This window comes from Archocentrus centrarchus, chromosome 1 (genome assembly GCF_007364275.1).
Source record: "Archocentrus centrarchus isolate MPI-CPG fArcCen1 chromosome 1, fArcCen1, whole genome shotgun sequence".
Taxonomy (NCBI): Eukaryota; Metazoa; Chordata; class Actinopteri; order Cichliformes; family Cichlidae; genus Archocentrus; species Archocentrus centrarchus.
The window spans coordinates 9,060,595-9,067,850 of record NC_044346.1 but is presented as its reverse complement, the minus strand read 5'-3'; the positions used below and the strand labels follow the sequence as shown (position 1 = coordinate 9,067,850).

At 43.4% G+C, this 7,256-nt stretch overlaps 1 long non-coding RNA gene across 1 annotated transcript; it reads left to right on the top strand.

Moving 5' to 3' along the window:
* Positions 1-2,815: 2,815 nt before the first annotated feature.
* On the top strand, positions 2,816-4,350 carry LOC115789717 (uncharacterized). Its single transcript, XR_004020719.1, has 3 exons — positions 2,816-2,876; positions 3,495-3,587; positions 3,686-4,350. It is a non-coding gene; the product is annotated as an uncharacterized LOC115789717 (long non-coding RNA).
* The last annotated feature ends 2,906 nt before the right edge of the window (positions 4,351-7,256 follow it).

The window sequence follows — 7,256 nt, the reverse complement described above, 5'->3', positions numbered from 1 at the left end:
CAGTCTGACTCCAGGGGACTGTGGCAGGGACTACGCACCATCACGGACTACAAAGCACCACACACACACCCGGTGAGTGCCGACGCTTCTCTGGCTGATGAACTCAACATCTTCTTTGCGCGCTTTGAGTCGGGAAGCCGACAGCCCGCTGCGCTCCCGGCCGGAGGGGCAGAGACACTCACTGTGACGGAGCGCGACGTGAGGAGGGCGTTTAGACGTGTAAACACCAGGAAAGCGGCTGGACCAGACGGTATTAGTGGACGTGTCCTTAAGACCTGCGCTGACCAGCTGGCACCTGTGTTTACACTGATATTCAACCTCTCACTGAAACTGTGTGTGATTCCCACCTGCTTTAAAAAGTCCATCATAGTCCCTGTCCCAAAGAAACCACACCCCAGCAGCCCCAATGACTTCAGGCCCATAGCGCTCACCTCTGTGGTGATAAAGTGTTTTGAGTGACTCATCAAGACATTCATCACCTCCTCACTGCCCACCACCCTCGACCCACTACAGTTTGCATACCGGCCAGACAGATCCACAGATGACGCCATATCCTTCCTCCTCCACAAGACCCTTTCACACATAGACACTGGTAAGGGGAACTATGTGAGAGTGCTGTTTGTAGATTACAGCTCAGCATTCAACACCATAGTTCCCTCCAGGCTGGTCTCTAAGCTGCTGGACCTGGGCCTGGGCCCATCCCTGTGCAGGTGGGTTCACAGCTTCCTGACCAGCAGACCACAGGTGGTACGAGTGGGTCACCTCACCTCATCCTCCCTCACCCTCAACACTGGATCCCCCCAAGGCTGTGTGCTCAGCCCTCTGCTGTACTCACTGTACACCCATGACTGCGAGGCCACGTCAGAGTCCAACGTCATCATCAAGTTTGCTGACGACACTGCTGTTGTGGGACTAATCTCTCACAATGAGGAGACAGCCTACAGGAGAGAGGTCTCCCGCCTGGAGAACTGGTGCCAGGAGAACCACCTCCTGCTCAACGTCAGCAAAACGAAGGAACTGATCGTGGACTTCAGCAGGAAGCAGCAGAGGGACTACCATCCACTTGTCATCAGTGGTGCTGAGGTGGAAAGAGTGGACACTTTCAAATACCTGGGAGTGACCATCTCACAGGACCTGTCCTGGACTCATCACATAAACATCACTGTGAAGAAGGCCAGACAGCGTCTCTACCTCCTCAGGCGGCTGAGAGACTTCAAGCTCCCACTCAAGGTGCTCAGGTACTTTTACACCTGCACCATCGAGAGCATCATGCGTGGGAGCATCACCACCTGGATGGGAAACTGCACCAAGCAGGACTTCATGGCCCTAAAAAGGGTGGTTCGTTCAGCTGAACGGACCATCAGAACCACCCTCCCCAACCTGCAGGACATTTACACCAAGCAGTGCAGGCTGAGGGCCATGAAGATCCTAAAACAGCCCAGCCACCCCGGACACTCTCTCTTCTTCCTGCTCCCATCAGGCCGGCGTTACCGCTGCCTGAGGGCTAAGACTGAAAGGTTGAAGAAGAGTTTTTACCCACAAGCCATCCGTCTGCTCAACTCTGAGCCCTAACTGGACCATTATTGCACAATGTAAATATTATAATTTATAAAAGTGTGTATAGTGTATAGTATATAGAGTATAGTGTATAGTGTGAATTACTTTTTTTATTTTTATTCTTCTTATTTATATGTGTGTGTATATATGGTTGCAGGTACAAAATACATTTCACTGTGCATTGTACTGTGTATAACTGTGCATGTGACAAATAAACACTATCTTAATCTTAATCTTAATCTTAAAATGTGCAGATGAATTGTTAGTACGAAAAATTATTTCTTATCCGATTACTTGATTAATTGATGGAATAATCGATACAATACTCGATTCTGGAAATAATCGATAGCTGTATTCAGAAAGCCATAGTCAAACATTAGTTTTCAGCACCAGTGGAGCTGTGAAAGGCCTTCAAGAAAAATGACATGCACCTCGAGAAATGTAACTACAGGTTCACAAAGACTGTGATTATGCTTTAGATGTGCTTTCTGGTTACATGTGTAGGCCCCTTCACTCAATTAACAAGCGGGAGCAGCTTTTAGGGGTTAGTATTAGCTTGCTAATTAGCATTACCACCCCCACCCCTGTTTTTTTTTTTTTTTTTTGGGGGGGGGGCTAAAAATGTGTCCGCATACACCTCAGAAAGTATATAGCTGCACCCCTGATTGAAGGGGTGATGAATTTACTACCAAGTCAAATTCTGTTTGTTACCTTTTACTACCTTTCACCACCCCACGGAAACCCTGAAAACAGAAACCACCCTGGAAACACAGAAGTCAAGCAAAAACACACATTCAAAGTAAGAGCAGAATGCACAATGGTGACACAATATGTTACCTGTTAAAAAGTTCAACTCAAGATTCTGTCCCACAGACGGGCCCAGGCTCCTGCTGGGGTTCTGTTGTTTCATATTCGGGAACCGGTATCTCTTCCAGGTCCAAAGTTGTGACCATGGGAGGCTGAGGATTGGTTTGGCCAAGCTCTTGTCAGAGCTTGTAAGATCTTTGCATGCTTTAAAAAGCGATTCTTTGCTTCTGCACTCTAAAAGGTAATACCTATTCTTACTTAAATTATGTTTGTGTGCTTTACTGAAGTCTCACTATACTGTTGATTTAACTCAAGCAATGTGAGTAATGTACATGTTTAGCCTGAGAGAGGTACAAGACTAAGTTCTAGTGTGTAAACTGGACTTGAATATTTTTGTTACCGGAGTGAATGCTGGAGTGAGTTCAGCAGTGCGCATGCGCAGTACAGAAGTGCGGGAAGCTTCCAGAAACCCTGTGGACTTACACATTGGAAGAAGCTGATCTTCTCTAAAGGTGAGCTGTTCATCTTCATTATATTTTTATGTGTCATGTATGACTTTATTATTCAATGTATTGTTACAGGCTAGTTTTGCATGATGATGCATAAACGTATTTGCAGACTAATGTTAATGTTAGCATGGGCTTATGGGGCCAATATTAGCTAAAACTGCCATGTACTGTATTTTACTTGAGAGCCTTTAATGTTTTGTCCATGATAAGAGCTCTTAACATTAATTACCTGTATTTCAAATGCAGTACGTTAGCATATTTGTAAGCGTAAACCAGGCCTGCTAACATTCGTGTAGCCTTAATTTCACTCGGTCATGGAGGGTAATGTGACGTTCAGGAACAAACCTCGAGTGGAAAAACTGCTGAACGGTTCAAATACTGGCACCAGAAATCCGCCGGTGGAAAAGTGGCCAGTGGGAGCCGTTCTTTGTTTTTTTACGACTTTGCTTGCTTATAATGCTCTGGACATGGAAGCATGGAAGAAAAAAATGCAATGCATTCCACTAAATAAGTGCTCTCAACGAGCTGAACAATTATTTTGTATCACTTATTGTGAAGAAGGTGATTCATTTTCTTCAGAAGATGCTTTTGCTTACTCTTATTGTTTTTCCCTTCTTGTAGACTAATGATGTTGTTCCCATGAGGACTGCTGTCCTGCGATGTCTCTTGGTTTTCCTCGGGGGTGATGAAAGAGACTGCTACAATGCCTCTTTTGTACATATTGCAATTTGGTTTGTTAGAGGTTCTGCACTTGGAAATCAAGATTTTCACCCCATTCTTTTTTCTCTTTTTTTTTTTCTTAATATCCACAGGATTCAGATGCCGTGGCAGACTTCACCCAGGTTCCTGTGGGATTATTGCCTGTTATTCCTGAAGTCAGTCAGCAACCAGGTCCGAATGCTCTTCACCTTGAAGCATCCAGCATGTTATCATTCTGGAAGGTACAATTGTCATGGTTGACACTGATCATGCTGTTTGCCTCATATTTGGACTGACCTGTGCCCTTCATCTTGACTGTCCAAAATGCCTAAAAAACACCTTTGACTTCATTCAGAGGCTGATGCTCAGTCTGGTTTCTTTTTTTATGCCATTACTTGTATTTCTATGTTTTTTCATATTGTGTATTCATTTAATATGATATTTTTTTAACTTACTATCATATTTTAATTTGATTTTTTTTTGCACTGTTGCACTGTATTATCAAATAAGTTGGTAAAGTTCTTATTTTTTTTTGTTGGATGCAATGTTTGGCACATGGATTACTTCATCAAGCTATTTATTTATTTCTATGTTTATTGCCAAGTATGTCAGAATCTGTCCTCCATATATAACTACTTAAATCACTTTTTTTTTTAAATGTTACAGTGCTAGAGTGCCTACTTGTTACAGTTCAAAATAAACTGTTTCAGTTGCTGCTCATTCAGCCTGTAAGCTGACTTAAGCATCTTTCTGGTATTACTGTTATTGAACCCTGTGGAAGGGTAAAAACGTGATTAGTTTTGTATTTGTTCATGTGTGGCCACATTGGCCTTTTGTTAAGAAGCTGAGGATAGTATTTTGTTAAAAATAAAACACTGAACCTTGTGAACTCATCATGTTTTGTTGTAGTTACTTCATTCATTTAAGGCAATCGGTTTCCTAGAGTCTGCTAAGTAAACTGTACTGTTCATGTAAGTTGGACTAACTTGATGTAGCTAAGTTAAGAACAGGTTAATTTACTTCCTATTTCTGAGTTGAAACAAGTTCACTAAACTAAGTTAATTTAACTTAACACGATTAAGTTGACACAACAAGGTCTTAAGTACACTGAACAAGTATATGTTAAGTAAACAAACATAAGACTTAATAGTTATGTGTGGCTGTAGCTCAGTAGGTAGAGCAGGTCACCTACTGATCGGAAGGTCAGCGGTTCGATTCCTGGCTACTCCAGGCTACATGCAAGATACTTAACCCCAAGTTGCTCTCCGACCATCCTGTCAGAGTATGAATGTGTGTGAATGCTAGTTAATTAAAAGCACTTAGCTTAGTATAAACATGGAAGTGCTTGTATGAATGTGAGTGCATGGGTAAATGTAAACATGTTGTGTAAGGGCTTTGAGTGCTCTGACTGAGTAGAAAAGCGCTATATAAGAGCTAGTCCATTTATACTTACTTACATTTTTCAGGGCAATCGGTTTCCAAGATTTTCTTAAGTAAGGTCAACTTGTCAAATTTTAGAGTGTGCAGAGAGCTCTATGTGGGAGCGGTCGATATGCCAGTGTTACGTCGAGTCGCGTTTCCCCATCAGATATGGTTTCCCCAGCGTCTCTGCGCCACCCACGCGGCAAAAAACGCGCGTGCTTGTTCAGCGCTCGTAACCAGACCGGCGTGCTTGCGGCGCAAGAGAACTACGGACACCGTGAAAGCTCAAACAACGTGTTTTGGCGAAGTTGTCCCACTTTTTGCAAATGAACGCATCCTGATGACCTAATGACAGCCATCAGATACCGTTCCCCCTTTAATAAACTGGGGGAACGGTATCTGATGGCTGTCAGGATGCGTTCCCCTAGTTTAACACAGGGGGAACGGTATCTGATGGTTTTTAAGGTGCCATTAGGATACGTTCCCCCAGTATATTACAGGGGGAAAGGTATCTGATGGCTGTTATTTGGCCATCAGGAAAAGTTCCCTCAGATTAACACAGGGGGAACGGTATCCGATGGGGACACGCAACTCGACGTAACACTGGTCCAAATGTTTCCCGGGTACATAATTGCACCCGGGAATGGAGCAGGGCAACACCTCACATTTATCCGCCCTTTGCACAAATGGATCAAAATTTTACGCCCCTCAGGGTGTTTGATTTTATGGGTGTTTTTCAAATGTTTTCCCAGGTTGCCAACAACTGTGTGACAGACCACACACGAGACTTGGTCTTCAGACGCAGACATGGCCTGCACTTTGCACTTTGTGAGAGAGAGAGAGAGAGAGGTCTCAAGTTTGCAGTGGTGGCCAAAGTACTGACATTCTGTACTTAAGTAGAAGCACAAGTACTTGTGTTAAAAACTACTCTGGTAAAAGTAGAAGTACTGGTTCAACTTCTGTACTCAAGTAAAAGTAAAAAAGTACAGGCTCTGAAATCTACTCAAAGTAAGAAAGTAAAAGTAGCTCCTTGGAGGACGTTTCTACCTCTTTCTTACATCTTTCTCCATCTGAGTGAAGTTATCGCTCATTCTTTGCTCTCCCTTAACCTAACCCCAGTAACTGCATGTATTTGGACTGTGTGACATGCATGCTCCACAGCCAGATGGTGGATTCAGTGCTAACCACCATGCTGCCACATAACACTATCCAAAAACAAAGCATGTGACAGGAATATGGTAAAATAAGGGGTTATAATGCAGTTTTAATTCTCATACATAAATAAGCATCCCAGTACTGTGCTGTGCTGAAACAAGCTTGATTCAGGAGGCCTCACTGTGAGAACTGGCTGCTACGTCTCTATGGACACTCCCAGAGGTCTCCATGTCCTCATGGGTCAGAGCTACCTGGGACTGCAAGGAAGATTCACACAATTCTTGTGGTTTGGCTGTGTGAACAGAATAGTATTCGAGGATCATTATTATTACAGATCAAGCTAACCAGCAATATATAATAAAGTAAAATAACAGCTACAATGATCAAATAATATACTGTATGTGAGTCTGAAAAGTGACATTCTACATTGTGAACTGGCACCCTATTGAGCTGCTTAAGCAGGACTATCATTTTTACTTAAAAAGTGCAATACTTTTTTCTACTTTGCAAAATGAGTATCCAACACAAATTCTGCTTAACCCCTTAACTGGCAGCAAAAAAATCACCTGACAAAAACTACATAACGCCTTCTGGTTATTATTGGCTCTGACCGCGTCTGGTCCGCCGGCCGAATGAAGTGCATTTTATACGGCAGGCTAGACCCTCCCATTTTGATTGACACTTCATTCGGCCAATCATGTTAAGAAATGGGTTTGCTAGAGCCAGAGATACTCAGAGGGCCTCACGTAGCTTTGTCAGGTGATTTGGTGCAGCCAGTTACATGATTGGCCGAATGAGGTGTCAATAAAAATGGGAGGGTCTAGCCTGCCACATAAAAGGGACTACAAACGGCCCGTCAGCGGGCCCTGGCCAGTTAAGGGGCTACACTATTGTGCAGCACCATTTTGCACATTAAAAAATTATGTAATGGGACACAGGGCTCCATCTGAGGCTCAAAATTGTGTCTGGCGTTTTTCTGTACTGATGTCCACCCCCTGCCCATTTAAAAGATCCTGGAAACACCCTTGTACTTAAAGCAGTTTGAGTCAGTATTTGATTGAAATGTATGTGAGGATTTGATTTCTTGGTTTGAACTGTTTAAATGAG